Here is a 17,494-nt window from a genome sequence, read left to right as displayed (position 1 = left end):
AAAGACATGGTAATAAAAGAAATTAAGCATTTATTCTGCTTTTCCTATACAAACCAATAAAGGGAGGCTTTGAGAGACAGTCTATATATTAAAGGATATTACCTCTTTATTTATGAAAAGTTGCAAATAGTTTCTCTCACATCATTTGTCTTTTCTTATGATAATTTTTTGCTATGCAAAATGCTTTTTATTTTTTATGTAACAAAATGTGTCATTTTTTTTTGCTTCTGGGTTTTAAGTCTGAGTTAGGAGGGTTTTCCCTACTCCAAATTATAGAGGAATTCACCATACTTTTTGGAATATTTGTATGGTTTAATTCCTTTGTATTTAAATCTCTGATCCATTTGGAATTTATTCTGGAGTACAGTATGAACAATGGATCTGATTTTATTCAGTAGTATTCCTCCTAAAAAAAGAAATGGTAGGGGATCGCTGGGTGGCGCAGCAGTTTGGTGCCTGCCTTTGGCCCAGGGCGCGATCCTGGAGACCCGGGATCGAATCCCACATCGGGCTCCCGGTGCATGGAGCCTGCTTCTCCCTCTGCCTGTGTCTCTGCCTCTCTCTCTCTCTCTCTCTCTATCATAAATAAATAAAAATTAAAAATATTAAAAAAAAAAAAGAAATGGTAGGATATCTCAAATTTGCAAGTTCTCTGAATACTGATTAAGGGCTACTAATATTACAAAAAGACAACTAAACATCATATCCCTTCTGATGGAAGACCACAGTACCACCAGTGAAGTAGTCAGCACTTCTATAAAATCAAACTTGGATCTGATCAAACCTCTAGGTCTAACTTCTAATTTGTAGGAATATCAGAGACAGGGAAACATGTTAAATAAACACTGTCACAGAATGCAACCAACAAAACAATGGTGAGAAACTCTACCAGGCAAACCACTGCATTTCAATCAACAATAAAAAAATGCCAAAGACAAAAAGAAATGGAATGGAAACTATAGCTTAGAAGAAATTTGAAAGACATAGTCACCAACTGTAATACACACACGTTGTTTGGTTCCTGATTCAAACACAGTGTAAACAAAAATAAACAAAAAAGAAAAGAGCATTTATAATACAATCAGGAAAATATGGACAATGACTGAATGATATTTGATACTATTAATGGTTATTGATGTTTTTGATGTTCAACAGTGGCATTATGGTCATGTTTTAAAAAGGGAGTCTTTTAGAAAGAAATACTGAAATATTCATAGATTAAGTTGTATATCTGGGATTTCCTTCAAAAATATGAGGAGAGGAAAAACAACAATTTAGGAAGGGGAAATATGAACCATGCATTTATAATCATTGAAGCTGAATGATAGGTAGGTATATATGGGGACCATCATTAGGCCATCTTTCTTTTTTTATAAATGTTTTAAATTCTCTATAATATTTTCCAAAAGATACATACACAAAACATCACTGTTCCTCATAGAGATGTGCATTCTTAAGGTCATAGTTTACTTCAGCACAAATGTCAACTTTGGAGAGGAAAATGGGAATGAGGACTTAGTATAATGAAGAAAAAATAGTCTTCTCTATCAGCAGCTCACACTCTTCTAACAAACCTGCTCCACAAGCAAAACTGCTGAGAGAAAGTGAAACCCAGAATTTATAAACAGTCTAGGATCTGAAGATGTTCTCTGAACTTCACAAAGATACAGTAAATTACAAAGAAAAACGCAGTTCCTCTTCTGGGAGGAGAATCCCATTTTTTCCTGGGATACAAAACTGAAACTCAGGGAATCCCACTTGAAGGTCAAGTGTCAGGGGAGGAAAGGCAAACAGAAAGAAAGGGGAAATGAAGAAGCAAAGGCTAAAAGTGTTGCTGACCAAGGAAATAGGGTGAGATCCTCTGAAGGAAGAGAATCACAGAGCCAGGGGATGATGCCCTAAATCCATTCTCCTCATACCAATCTGTTTTGATCCAGAGAACAAGTTTCCAAATAATTTTCCTATTACATTTCTCAGATGGCTGCTCAGTGATCAGAAATATGGTTTTGGTAGTTTCATTTTAAATGTGCTTATCTAGCTGTCATTATTCTCTGATTCAGAAGAATTCATCTCACCTTTCTCTGCCCTATCCTCATCTGCAGACCCAACAGAAGCAGACATGTGATATCTAGGTCTGGCCCCATCTGGTCATGGGCAGTGCCTGGAGAAGTACTACCCACACACTGAGTCCAGGTCTCAAGTATGAGAGCCACTCTCACAACAGTGAGCAATAAGCTGCACCTGCTCATTGGTGGGAGGGCAGGGGAGAGGTCAAAGCCATCCTTGGGTTCATAATGATTCCCTGGGAAGAGCTATTTGAGGACATCATAAGAGCCACCAGCTGAACAGATCAATGTGTTGGGAAGCTAACTGGGGTCCCCTTGCAGTCCTCTCTATGCAACAGTAGCATGCCTTCTAACCTAACCTCCCCTTTGAAACTAGACAAGTTCTCATAATAATTTGCTCCTATATGCCTTGAGCTTCCCCTCTAGAGGTTTCTGCATTCGTCTCGTCTCCTACTCCACTTCATTTTGGTGTCTTCACTCCATCCGCGCAAACCTACATGGAAGTTAGATACACAATCATGGACTGCAAAGATAATGCAGGGTTTTTTTTTTTTATTGTCTATAACAGAACTTAGCATACAAGCCTTGTTTCTCTGTCACACAAATCTTAATCCTTCCAATTCAAGATTGCTCAGCCTCTTTAGGATTTAATTAGGGCTAATTTGAGATGTACACTCTTCCACCCGCCCTCCACCTCCTTCTCTTTTCCTTCTTGCTGGGGATGTTCTAAATATCTATTTTGGTGAAGGGCAGCCATTACCCTGGCTTTTGGGGAAAGACATCTGATCTTCAAGCTGTCCTCTATACTGGCTGACTCCACTGAGGCATACCTCATTTTCTTTAGTCCTCACTATTCACCATCCTGCTACAGCATCTTACCAGGAAGTACAGGCATCCTGCACCCTCCTTGTAGAATCCAGTACCATACTCCTTTAGAATCAACCGGCTTATTCTCAGTCACTTTTGCTGCCATTGTAGATGTCATGGAAGTTCTTTGGATGCCTTCTGCTACCACCTTGGAGAGCACAGGTTTGTGTGGAATTCCACGAGGCTGTCCTCAGATATGCTAACTAGACTCCCTTCCTCCCCACTCCCTGCCCCCCACCACAGCCATCACTACTCTACAGCCCAGGGCCATGTTGGAAGCAGGTATACTTGATCTTTGGGCCACAGTCCAGGGAGAAAGAGGTACAAGTATCTACTGCCCTTGGAGCTTCTTTCAATCCAGTTACAATTTCAGATGCCCAATCCTACCTGCCACCCTATAATTCAGCCCAGGAGATAAGGATGCTGACCCTCTTCACAGAAACTCCTAAGTTCTAGCAATATCTACTTTACTTTGGTTCTCCTCCTTCCCCCAGTTGACCACATTTTTATCTCCTTTTAAGTAGGAAATAAATTGTGTCATCCTGCCTTCGAAAATTTTAGCTCTCTAGGCTTTGGTTTTTTTTTTTTTTTTTTTTTTTTTTTTTTTTTTTTTTTTAGGCTTTGGTTCTTGATATTTAAAGCCAAGCATTTTAGATTTAAAAAATATGTAAAGCCTCAGCTTTTAAGATTATTGTTTATGCTAGGCAAGTTCAGAAGATTCAATCAGAAATCCAATGGACTTCTTTGTCCCACCTCCATCCATCTGCCACCCAAGAGCAGTGTGATAAAAAGCTGTCGTTGTATTCCAAATGTGAGGGAGAAGAAAAGAGAAAAGACGTGTGGGGATGGAAACAGGACTGAAATCCTAAATATCTGAATTATCATAATCATAACTAGAACACCTTTGGCCTCTTCCCTTCTCATGCTCAAGTCTGGCTCCATCTTGCTCCCTGCAAAGCTCTGTCTCTATTCCCCTGTCCTCCCAAGCCAGACACTCACTACCTTCAGAATGTGGCTGACAGCACATCTCTTCCAGGGTGACTTCCCTCACTACAGTCCTATCCCAGTCACCCTTTTCACATCACCAGTGTTCACCACAGGCAACTGGCCTGCAGCAGTTGGCATCTGGATTGAATGTCTTAGCAGAGCTTCTCTACAAAACCATCTCATGCCTCTGTGCTGTATGGGGAGGAACAAGGTGACCTGCTGGCCTAAAGGCCCTTAGGCCAGCTGAGAGAAATTTAAAAGATTTTGGAATGACATAACAATTGGACTGAACATAAGAATTGCGAGAAGATGTAAGAAACAAGGAAGGAGAGAGCTAGACTACTCCAACTTGTGGTAGGGACAAAGATTTGAAAGGAAAGAAAAAGCCCAAGAGATGGAAAGCAGCTCCTGGCCTGTTGTTCAAACTCTACTCCTGTCCAACCTCCCATATGCTTTCAACATTTAAAAAAATACATGATTACTTTAAAAATTTATTGCTATATAGCAAATGAACCATATTTGTGTGTCCCAGTTTTTATAGTTCTTTTCATGCACTTTTGACCCTTCCATCATAATGCCAACTATTGTAATTCTTTGTTCTTTTGGGAAATTGAGTCAGGAAGCATGTATATGTGTTCTTCTGCGTCTCCCTATCCACTCTCCATAGAAGTGCTCAGTAAGTGGTATTAACTTGCCAAATGTCAGCAAGAGATATTTGGGTTTGGCAAAATAAAAAACTCCAGAAATTAGCTAAGAACTGGGGCAAAGACAGAAAATTATTCCCTGGAGATCTAAAACAATAGGAACAACAACAAAACACAAGATTTTTTTTTCTCCTCACTAAAATGAATTCAGTATCATCCTACACTGTCCAAGGGCATGGACTATTGCTGCTAAGTTTTCCCTTGAGCCCAAGAAAAGAAGCCCCACTACTTGATGCCCAATTGCCATTTCCAATAATCCTGTAATAGCAGCACTATGAGAAACCCGCTGTGCACCTTGGGATGCACTCAGCTGCTCTGTGGGGCCCCGGGATTAGACCTCAAATTAGCCACTTAGTGCCCTGGGTTTCCAGCTCCACCCGCTGATCCTTCCCAGATGACCCCAGCCGAGGTTAGAAAAATACCATTCTAGGCCCATGAGAATGACAGAGAAGCCTTGGAGTTGGCAACCAGAAGAGGAAGTCAGGAAGGGTTTAAAGAGGAGCATGGGGTGGTCTGACCAACTGTTGTAAAAGATTTGAAAGTAGTTATCTTGTTTCTTCACTTATTTTGTAGTCTGAGGAGTGTGTGTGTTTGTAAATTTAATGAAAATCTTAGGATATAGAGTTAGATTTACTCAATAGTTTCACGACTTTAAGTCATTTAGTATGATCCCTATTTTCATATCTGACTTAAAGCAATAGTGTTGGTGGTAATAATGATAATACTAATGTAATAATAATAACCTTAGCTCTACCTACCTATAGTGCTGTGAAATTAGGAATCCCAATAATAGTGACAATAATAACTCTACCTACCTTATAGTGCTATTAAATTAGATAGGAAAAGCACTTTGGCAAACGTAAAACACTATACAGATGTCAAATATTATTATTCAGTTTCCGACACACAACTAGAATATTTTTATTGACATTGAACCAATATCTGTCTAATTTCCATCAATAATGTACTATGAAAGCACAAAAACAAACTTAATTCTTCTCCCGCATGATGACCCTTTAGTATTAGAATGTGTTCCAACACCATTCCCAAGGCTTCGTCTTCCCAGATTAAGCTTCCCAGAGCTTAATGTTCTTTGTTTTCCCAGTCATATGTCTCACATCATACAATCCCATGTGTTGAGTAGTGGCCTTCTTGAGTTTCTGTGAAGTCTCCTTCAGTTTCTCGGATCTCTGGATTGTTAAGACAGAGACTAAAGAATATTGCACCTCTCAGACAACTCTGGTGCCTCAGTGAAGAAAGCAGACTCCAACTGCAGCTTGTGTTCAATGTCAGGCTATTGGGTAGGACAATATCCCAAATATCTAGACCATCTCTGGCCCACACTTGCTCATTTTTATTGAAGCCCAATTGAAATGGGCCATGAAATGCACAAAAACCAAAAGAGTGTGAAAAAAACCTACACCCCAGGTTTGAACACCAGGGAGGTCTCACTGTAACCTGTAGAAAGCATATGAACTAGAACAACAGAATCACTTGCATGTGAGATTTATAATGCTTCTTTCCTCCCAAATGCTTAGGGTGTTGTACTGGGAAATTTTAGGGAATTAACATATTATTTCTTTAGTGCTGCAGAGCCCAGCTTCACAGGACTTTGCAAATGCCATTTCACTCACTCAGAATGAACTCTCCCTCCCTTGAAATGCAACCATTTCTTGTCTGTTGCACACCCATGGTGCCCTGTGGTATGGAACACGGGTGGAGAATGCTAAACTGGAGCAGAATCACAGATGATAGAGCCAAAGGAACCTTTAGAGATAAACCATTCTATCCCTTCATTCTAAAGATAAGAAATCAGGACACTGAGAAATGACTTCCTCAAGATCACAACTAGTTAAGGACAGCATTGGTCTTTTTTTTTTTTTTTAATTTCCTTTCATCTGAGAAAATAGAAGAAAAATGAAGTAAGGCTTCTCAGCACTCCTGACAGAGATAGAACTGAGGGCAGCAGGACTTCTTTTCTGCTATCTTTGCTTTTGCCATAAAGTTTGCAAGTTTCCCAGAGAAGAGCAGCCATTCTGACCAGGTAAGCACAAGGGCTAGCTGAAGACAGGATCAAATATCTGGCCAGGTAGGTTAGCTCTGTCAATAACAATGTCAAAGAATGGGACAGACAGTAGCTTGGTGTTCCACAGTTGTTAAGTATCAAGGAGGAAAAATAATTTGAGTGGCTCAAGGAAAGGTAACTGGACAACAGGGGTGATGATGCTGATATAAGAAAGGAAAAATTATACTGAAGGTATGAGAATGCTGCCCTTCACAGACCCACAGGGACACTGGGTACCTTATGATAGACAATAATCCTTGTTTGAGCAGTAAAATCAGTCTGCCATGCTTTTTTACCTTCTTCAGTTTTTGTATGACTTATAGGATAGATACACACACACAAACACACACACACACACACACACACACAAGACAGTGTTCAAACACTCCTACAGTCATGAAAATCCCTCCCTGAAAGCCTGTTCTACCTTTTCTAATTAATACCCAAAGCAATTAAATCATGGTGTGCTCCCATTACCTGCCAAGTTTTGTTATTTTTGAAGTACAACAACACAGTTTCAGATTCTATTATTTGGTCCACATGCAGCCTTTCAAAGGTGGTTTCCTTGGTTTCCCTGCAAATGAACGTGCAGCCAGGCAGTAAAAACAAGCCTGCTTTGAGATGGCTTCTTTTGCTTGAGAAGACTGTCCTTTAAAGGGTGCCAAGCTGTCTGTCCTTTCCCCAAAGCCTTCTCCAGAGGGAAAAATAGAGTCAAAGAGATATGGTGTGCAAGGTCACCATCACACTGCAACCCACACATACATTGCACTTGGTAATGTCTAGCCGACATCCTCCTGGCTTCTCTTCTTGTTGGACACTTAGGGACTTAATGGGCATATGTAGCTTCTTGCAAAACTTTCTATTTTTACTGCTAGGAGAAGCAACAGACCAAATCATGGGGAGTGGGCAGCTTATTATGTACTTTGAGTACTCTCATGTCATCAGCAGAACAATCCCTAAAGCACACTGTAGCAGACTCAAAGAGACCTCAAAGCCAGGAGTGACCTCCAGGTGTTCAACACTTACGCCAGCTGCAAGAATTTTTAAATCATATAAACCAGTCTGAGCACCTATAGTGTTTTTAAAAAGATCTGGTGTTTAATGATTAATGTTTGTAATGTGGAGTCTACAACTTCCTTTATAAAAACTAACCAACAACATCTCCTTTACAAAAAGATCTACTTTGACAAAATGGCATACATCCTTGATATTTGAATAGGCACATTCATTATACAAGAGGACTAGGATAGGTGCTATGGAGAACACACAAAAGTATAAGCCAGCCCTAAAATCAAAAACAAGAAACAAGTTTTGGTGAGGATGTAGAGAAAGGGGAACCCTTGTGCACCATTGGAGGGAATGCTTACTGGTATAGTCACTGTGGAAAATAGTATGGAGGTTCCTCAAAAAGTTACAAATAGAATTATCCTATGATCCAGTAATTGCAATACCGGGTATTTACCCAAAAAATGCAAAAATACTGTTTTAAAGGGATGCATGTCCTCCTATGTTTATTGCAGTATTATTTACAATAGCCAAATTATTTAAGCAGCCCAAGTATCCATTGATACTTGGTACTTGATGAATGGATAAAGAAGATGTGATATATATGTTGAAATATTACTCAGCCATATAAAGAATGAAATCTTGGCATTTGCAACAAGATAGGTGAAGCTAGAGAATATAATGCTAAGCAAAATAAGTCAATCAGAGAAAGACAAATACCATGATTTCATTCATATGCAGAATTTAAGAAACAAAACAAATGAGCAAAGGGAAAAAAGAGAGAGAGAGAGAAAGAGAAACCAAGAAACAGACCCTTAACTATAGAGAAGAAGATGATGGTTACCAGAGGGGAGGGGGTGGATGATGGGTAAATAGGTGATGGGGATTAAGGAGGACACTTATCATGATGAGCACTGGATGATGTATAGAACTGTTGAATCATTATATTGTACATCTGAAACTAATATAATACTGTATGTTAACTGGAATTAAAATTAAAACTTTTTAAAAATAAAGAAAGAAGATCTTTAAAAGATTTTAAAAAGTATAAACCAATCCTCATCTCAGGATTTTCACAATTTATTGGGGATGGAAGACAAGTACATGTGAAAAGAAAACCACCAAAGGCAGTAAATGAGGGATGCCTTGAGGGGAAGTCATCAGCAGCAAACTGTAGAATACCCACATGTATTGGTGATGAGACTCAAACATTCTAGAGATGAAGAGAGCCCCCACAATCTAAAGGAAGAAAGAACAACTGAGACTATCCTGTTGCCAGGGAATACCAGACACAGCTTCAGAGCTCGTGTAAGCTCAGTCTCCTACCACTAATGACAGACCTATACTCTCTTCACCTGCCACCCCAGGGCCTAATTACCTCCCAGATGTAGAGGGGGTTATCCAAGAACAGCCTTCTGCCTTGGGAAGTAGATAGATAGATAGAGATAGATCGAGGGACCAATGCACCAATGGCCAACCTCCTTCCTATAGGGCTGCATAAGGCTGGTGGTGCTGTTTCAAATGTTTGCCAAGAGCAACAGAAGGTGTTTTTCCTCTTGGAATTTTTTCTTTTCCTCTCTCCACCCTGCCTTTAAAGGGTAGCTCAAATATGACTCAGAACTGGGGCCTCTGGCAGTTGTCTTCTTTATCTGTTCATCCAAGTTCCTCTGGGTTCCTATGAGCTCTACTTATCATCATTCAGAGGGCACTGAGGTGTGACAGGATTCATCATATGTCACAAAATCATTTAATCAAACAATACTGGAGGATTCCACAACACTTCCCCCAGATACTCATCAAATCTATCCAGTGATGGGGCACTTGTAACCCCAATGGTCAAACTAGTCCATCTGTGAACAGTTTTGATTATGAAGCTCTGCCTTACTTGGATTTTCCTGATACTTCCTCGAGTTCCTCCTAAATTCATGTGTTGTATCTACACAGATCCAGTTTAATTCCTGTTTCATAAGACAGTCTGTTGAATATCTGAAAGTTCTCAAGTGCCTTTTAGTTCTTTCTTCTGCAAAAGCAACATGTAGACTTCCTTCAACCACTCCAGATATCATTTGGTTTCAAACTCTTTCGTTTCACATTTGATTCCTTAATGCTTCAATAAATCAATTTGCTATATTTCTCTTAAAACCTGATAGAATAGAAGGGAAGGGAGAAGAAATGGGTAGGAAATATCAGAAAGGGAGACAGAACATGAAGACTCCTAACTCTGCAAAACGAACTCGGGGTGGTGAAGGGGAGGAGGGCGGGGGGGGGGGGGGAGTTGGTGAATGGGTGACGGCACTGAGCTGGGCACTTGACGGGATGAGCACTGGGTGTTATTCTGTATGTTGGCAAATTGAACACCGATAAAAAATAAATTTATTATTTAAAAAAATAAAATAAAATAAATAAAATAAATATTTTTTAAAAACCCTGATACCTAAAAATGAATAAAACACTTTAGACATAAACAGGGCAATGTAAAGTAAAATGGAAACTCTTTGTTTTAAATAACTTACATACTATACTTTTATGAATACAATCTAAAACTGCATTTAACTCTAAGTTGTGGTCACATGGGATGGCATGTGTTTACTGTAGACTAAAATCCTTTAGCTGCTAGTACTTCCCACCTACTGGTGAAATAATTGATTTTCATTTAATATGCCTCCCTCACATAGTTAGACGTTATCCCCAAAACTATGTAAGTGACATCTTTCATGTTCTTTCCATTCTTTCTACTTGAACCTTAATTATAGATTCAGATGACTATTTCAACAATTCTGGAACAGAAACACCATGAATGACCGAGAAATCTGCACGGGACTATGTCAACATGGAGTTCTGTATATGAGAATAAAGGCTTCAGCAGCCCCAGAAGACCCCAACACTGTTCCTGATTTTCATTGTGAGCCTTCCTTTCCCATGTCCATAAACCAATCAGAAAACCCTGGAGAGGGGCCCGTGGGTGGCCCAGTCAGTTAGGCATGCAACTCTTGATCTCAGCTCAGGTCTTGATGTTAGGGTCATGAGTTCAAGCCCTACATTAATCTCCACACTGGGCATGGAGCCTACTTACATAAAATAAAATAATTAATAAAATAAATAAAAGCCCTGAAGAGTGCCCCTGAGGGATGAGTAAGTGAACCCCTCTGACAGCTGAAGGAGAAGGAAGGTGACCTGCATTCAACATTTACTTCAGTCCCTTCTGATCACTAGACTATAAGACACTGAAGACACAGACAGTGCTTCTTAAGCACTATAAGAAACTGGTTGACTGAATGAGAGAATGAAAAATGCTGAAGGTTTGTATCCCTCTCAGTGTCCAGCATTATGTCTGTAAGAGAAAAGGTGGTCAGCTACTACTTTAACACATTAATTCAGTGGTTATGGTCCTAAAATTTTATTACAGATTTTTGTGGTTAAAGAGCTATTTATGGCTTGTTTAAAAAATAAAATGCAAGCATAAAGCTTATTTTAAAAGCTTATTAGTGTCAAAAGTGAATTTAAAAATAAGCTCACATGAAAGTGGAAGAAAAAGAAGGGAACAGAAAACATAGTGCAAAAGCTTCCATTACTTTATTGCAGAAGAGCCTCCCACAGTTCTTTCTTCAATTATTGTATCAAGTCCACATGCCTCAGCCTGCTCTTAAAAGTTTCTACTCTCTGGGTTCCTTCTTTTATCCAGCCATATCTCTCCAAATACAAACTCCATTCTGCCAGAGTCAGCTTGAACACCTATAATATTTGCCAAGAGATTCTTGTAGAAAGAATCTTCCACCTCTTCTTCAGCATATCTTTCAAGAAAATACCCAAAACCTCTTCTGAAGAGTCTTCTGTGGCTAATACCATCCCACGCTGACTACCCTTTTTCTTTCCCTACAACATATGGACAATCTGTAAGACAGTATGTTGGTTATCTTTTTGAACAAAAAAAGGTATGAGAATTTACTTTGAAAGCAGTAAGATATTAACATTACCATAATAATGAACTATTATTGTGTTGCATTTTAACTTATATATTTGTCTTGCTTCCCCAAAGACTGTCTTGCCTCTTCTAAGCCCCTTGAGGGCAAGAGCAATAGTCTTTATTTCAAATTACTTAAAAATAACAGATACAACAGTTAAATTAATAAATACAGAATAATAAATGATTGGATAATGTACTTCACATGAGTCTTTGAAGTTTTCCTCAGCACTGGAGCTATCGGAAGCTTTGTTTGCTGAGGATGAAAAGCTTGGGTACATAGTTGTAAGCAAATGTACATAGCTAAGCAAATGACTAGTGACAAATTTTGCTGACCTTGAACCCTGGGAAAACTCATCAGCTGGTTACCATAATGGTCATTAAATAACCTGCTATCCCTGTCACCCTCTTACATGTAGTCCTCTCCATCTCAAATACCTAAATCACCATTTCATCAGTTCAACTCCCTGCTCAAAAATCTGTATGTATGAGCTCCCTTTTGCCTGCAGTAATTTTCAAACTGAGTTGCATTAATGGAATAGAAGGTGCGAGTTTTGTCATTTCAATTTGAAAATGCATCTTAGAAGAGTGGCTATCACATAAGTTAAAAAACAATTACTGTGAGTAATGAGAGATATTTCTGAAGAATATGTGCCAAGGACTGAATTGTATCTCCCTCCAAATTCATATGTTGAATTTCTAACCCCTAATGTGATGGTGTTTAAAAATTAGGGAGGTAATTGGATTTACATGATATCATGATGAGATTAGTGTCCTTATGAGAAAAGACACAAGAGAGCTAGCACACTCAGTCTTCCCCCTACCCCTTGCAGGTAAGGACATAATGAAAAGGCAGCCATCTTCAAGCCAAGACAAGAACCTCAACAGAACCCAACCAAGGTAATACCTTGATATTGAATTTCCAGCCTTTAGACCTGTGAGAAAATAAATTTTCATTGTTTAAGCACCAGTCTATGGTGTTTTGTTATGGCAGCCTAAGCCAGCTAACACAATGTGTATGACCCATATTAACCATATGAGGGCACACACAATACATACATGTGTCTGATCACACAAACTCAAACACACACATTGATAAATTCTGCTCTAGACTTTTGCTTACACCTATGAACAAGTAACTTCTATGGAAATTGCTCTCCCAACTTAAACAAATGAAAACATAGACAAAATACATTAAGGTAATATTTTCAGACATTGGACTACAAGCAATGCAAGATTATGTTCCCTTAGAAAAGGGAAATAAATGAATTATTTATGTTTGCCCTCACTGTCCACCTCAATTTAACTTCCAAGCTGCAGCACAAGGAGGAGGAGTCTGAAAAAAGCTTTGCAAAGTTTGAGGTTTGAGAAGCCCAATTGCAGGGCAGAATATTGAAAATAAGGGCTCCAGAAATCTGCATGAGGGTCCCCTCAAGTCTTTGCATGAATACATATCTGTACATGAACAGGATGAAGTTCCATGATGGTAGGAAAGATAAGTAGAATGTGATAAACCAAGACATTCCCATAGCCCAAACGGATCTGAAAAGCCATTGCATTTTCATCAACCAGAATAGATAGACCTCACTGAATTCACAAGGCATTCAGAGAAGTTACCAGAATCTTAGTAATGTAGTAAAGAAGCCCTACTATACTAGAGCCCTAACATATCCTCCAGACCTGCCCTGAAAAAACAAACTTCAAGGAGATCAATCTGATCTTTAAGTAACTTAACTGCCTGCCAAAACAAAATTAATCATGCTTTAAAGGGGTGATGGGTACTGAGGGGGGCACTTGACAGGATGAGCACTGGGTGTTATGCTATATGTTGGCAAATCAAACTCTAATAAAAAAAATCTAAAAGAAAATATAAAAAAGGAATGCAAAAAAAGCAAGCACTCAACAAAGAAAACTCATAATGTTCACTTTCCAATAAAAATAACTTTTAGATATGTAAAATGTGACTCAAAACCACAAGGAAAGTCAGTCAATAGACATAGATATAGAAACAATAGATTTGAAGGGGAATTTTCAGACAAAGACATAAAACAAATATAAATGTCATAACTGTGTATAATTATTTAAAAGAAAACATGAACATGTAAAGACAGAAATGGAAAATATAAACAAAAACAACATAGACCATTTAAAGATTAAATTTCATTATTTGAAATGAAAGTTCATTGAAATGGTCTATAGTTTAAGAAGACTAAACACACAAGAAACCTCACAAGTGTAACTCCTAATCAAATTTCTCAAAACCAGGACAGAGAGAATATCTTTTTAAAAAGCCAGATGGAAAAAAAAGGCATACCATACAGAGCAACAAAGATAAGATTAGGCAGACTTCTTAACAGAAACAATGCAAGACAGAGGACAATGAAATGACATCTTTAAGTGTGAAAAGGGAGGAGAAAAAAACCTGTCAACCTAAGACTGTAAATCCAGTGGGAAAAAAAACAAAATTATTATTAATTTTTATTTTTAAATATTTTATTTATTATTCATGAGAGACACAGAGAGAGAAGCAGAGACACAGGCAGAGGGAGAAGCAGGCTCCCCACAAGGAGCCCAGTGTGGGACTCGAACTCAGGACCCTGGGATCACGACTTGAGCCAAAGGCAGGTGCTCAACCACTGAGCCTCTTAGGCATCCAAAAACATTCAAAATTAAATAAAAATTGAAGTCAAAGTGAATGTTTTTCAAATACTAAGAAGATTGTTTCCAGAAGATCCACAATCCAAGAAATGTAAATCTACTTTGTTGATTTGGATGCCTTTTATTTCTTTTTGTTGTCTGATTGATGATGCTAGGACTTCCAGTACTATGTTGAACAACAGTGGTGAGAGTGGAAATCCTCGTTGTGTTCCTGACCTTAGGGAAAAAGCTCTGTTTTCCCCCCATTGAGGATAATATTCGCTGTGGGTCTTTTTATGTGGCTTTTATGATATTGAGGTATGTTCCCTCTATCCCTACATGGTGGAGAGTTTTTATCAAGAAGAGATGCTCTATTCTGTCAAATACAATGGAACAGATTAGGAAACTCAGAAATGGACCCTCAACTCTATGGTCAACTAATCTTCAACAAACCAGGAAAGAATATCCAATGGAAAAAGTCTCTTCAATAAGAGGTGTTGGGAAAATTGGACAGCCACATGCAGAAGAATGAAACCCGACCACTTTCTTACACCATACATAAAAATAAACTCAAAATGTATGAAAGATCTAAATGTGAGACAAGAATCCATCAAAATTCTAGAGGAGAGCACAGGCAGCAACGTCTTTGACCTCAGCCACAGCAACTTCTTGCTAGACATGTCTCCAAAGGCAAGGGAAACAAAAGTAAAAATGAACTAGTGGGATTTCATCAAGATAAAAAGCTTTTGCACAGCAAAGGAAACAATCAACAAAACTAAAAGGCAACCTGCAGAATGGAAAAAGATATTTGCAAATGTCTTAACAGAATAAAGGGTTAGTATCCAAAATCTAAAAAGAACTCATCAAACTCAACACCCAAAACAAAAAATCCAGTCAAGAAATGGGCAGAAGATATGAATAGACATTTCTCAAAAGAAGACATACAAATGGCCAATAGACACATGAAAAAATGCTCAACATCACTCAGCATCACGGAAATACAAATCAGAACCACAATCAATACCACCTCACACTGGTCAGAGTGGCTAAAATGAACAACTCAGGAAACAATAGATGTTTGTGAGGATGCAAAGAAAGCAGAACCCTTGTAACTACTGGTGGGAATGCAACTGGGCAGCCACTCTGGAAAACAGTAAAAGGTTCCTCAAAAAGTTAAAAATAGAACCACCCTACATCCAGCAATTGCACTATTAGGTATTTATCCAAAGGATACAAACATAGTAATTCAAATGGGTACATGCACCCGTGTTTATAGGAGCAATGTCCACAATGGCCAAAATATGGAAAGAGCCCAGATTTTCACCAACAGATGAATGGATAAAGAATATGTGATAGGGGATCCCTGGGTGGCGCAGTGGTTTAGCGCCTGCCTTTGGCCCAGGGTGCGATCCTGGAGACCCGGGATCGAGTCCCACATCGGGCTCCCAGTGCATGGAGCCTGCTTCTCCCTCTGCCTGTGTCTCTGCCCCTCTCTCTGTGTGTGTGACTATCATAAATAAATACATTTAAAAAAAAAAGAATATGTGATGTATACATAAAATGCAATATTATTCAGTCATCAAAAAGATTGACATCTTGCTATTTGCAACTACATGGATGGAACTAGATGGTATTATACTAACCAAAATAAATCAGTTAGAGAAATATAGATACCATATGATTTCACTCATATGTGGAATTTAAGAAACAAAACAGATGAACACAGAGGAAGGGAAAGAAAAATAAAATAAAATAAAAACAAAAAGGGAGGCAAACCATAATAGACTCTTATCTATAGGAAACAAACTGAGGGTTGCTGGAGGGGTGGTGGGTGAGAGGATGGGGTAACTGGGTGATGAGTATTAAGGAGGGCACTTAAAGTAATGAGCACTGATAAATAACTAAATTCTGCCTCTGAAACTAATAATGCAGTGTATGTTAACTAAATTGAATTTAAATTTTAAAAATTTTTTAAAAGAAATGTAAATCCATTATCATTTAGGAAGAAGGAAAATAATACCAGATAGAAACTTGGAGCTATCCAAAAAAATGAAGAAAGTTAAAATAATAAGTATAAAAATAAATGCAAAAATCTTTCTCATATTTTAACTTTTTAAAAGGTAACTTTAAAAGAACTGAAAAAAGTATTGTGGAGTTCATAACACTTGTAGAAGTAAAATGTATGACTATAATAACACAGAGGACAGGAAAAGGAAACAGAAGTGTATTTTAAAGTTCTTATATTACATATGAAGTAATATGATATTATTTAAAGATAGACTGTTAAAGATGTATACTTTAAACTCTAGAGCAAACACCATCCCCAAAACACACACATATACATAAAGAAGAAGTATAGCTAGTAATCCAATAGTGGAGAGAAAATAGAACACTATAAAATACTCAATCCAAAAACAAGGTAAAGAAGGAGGAAAGTATGAACATAGAACAGATTAAAACAAATCCAGTGAGAAAACAAATAGAAAGATTTCGATTTAAACCCACCGATATCACTGAGGGGGGCACTTGGGATGAGCACTGGGTGTTATACTATATGTTGGCAAATTGAACTCCAAAAAAATATATATATATACAAAAAAAAGAGATTGTTGGATCATATGATAGTACTATTTTTAATTTTTTGAGAAACCTCCATACTATTTTCCTTTTATATATATATTTATATAATATTTATATAAATATACAAATACAAATAAATATATATAAAAATATTTTTATTGGAGTTCGATTTGCCAACATATAGCATAACACCCAGTGCTCATTCCATCAAGTGCCCCCTTCAGTGCCCATCACCCAGTCACCCCATCCCCCTGCCCATCTCCCCTTCCACTACCCCTTGTTTGTTTCCCAGAGTTAGGAGTCTCTCATGTTCTGTGACCCTCTCTGATATTTCCCACTCATTTTCTCTCCTTTCTCTTTTAATCCCTTTCACTATTTTTTATATTCCCCGAATGGGTGAAACCATATAATGTTTGTCCTTCTCTGATTGACTTATTTCACTCAGCATAATACCCTCCAGTTCCATCCACATTGAAGCAAATGGTGGGTATTCACCTTTCTAATGGGTAATATTCCATTGCATATATAGACCACATCTTCTTTTTCTATTCATCTTTTGATGGACATCGAGGCTCCTTCACAGTTTGGCTATTGTGGACAATACTGCTACAAACATTGCGGT

At 38.2% G+C, this 17,494-nt stretch overlaps 1 long non-coding RNA gene across 1 annotated transcript; it reads left to right on the top strand.

Moving 5' to 3' along the window:
• The first annotated feature begins 6,421 nt into the window (after window positions 1-6,421).
• On the top strand, window positions 6,422-12,619 carry LOC112648534 (uncharacterized). The gene is made up of 3 exons (XR_003129107.3): window positions 6,422-6,668; window positions 10,448-10,596; window positions 12,489-12,619. It is a non-coding gene; the product is annotated as an uncharacterized LOC112648534 (long non-coding RNA).
• Window positions 12,620-17,494: the final 4,875 nt, after the last annotated feature.

This window comes from Canis lupus, chromosome 7 (assembly GCF_003254725.2).
Source record: "Canis lupus dingo isolate Sandy chromosome 7, ASM325472v2, whole genome shotgun sequence".
Classification (NCBI taxonomy): domain Eukaryota; kingdom Metazoa; phylum Chordata; class Mammalia; order Carnivora; family Canidae; genus Canis; species Canis lupus.
The sequence above is the reverse complement of the archived record's forward strand: the minus strand, read 5'-3'. Positions and strand labels throughout refer to the sequence as shown.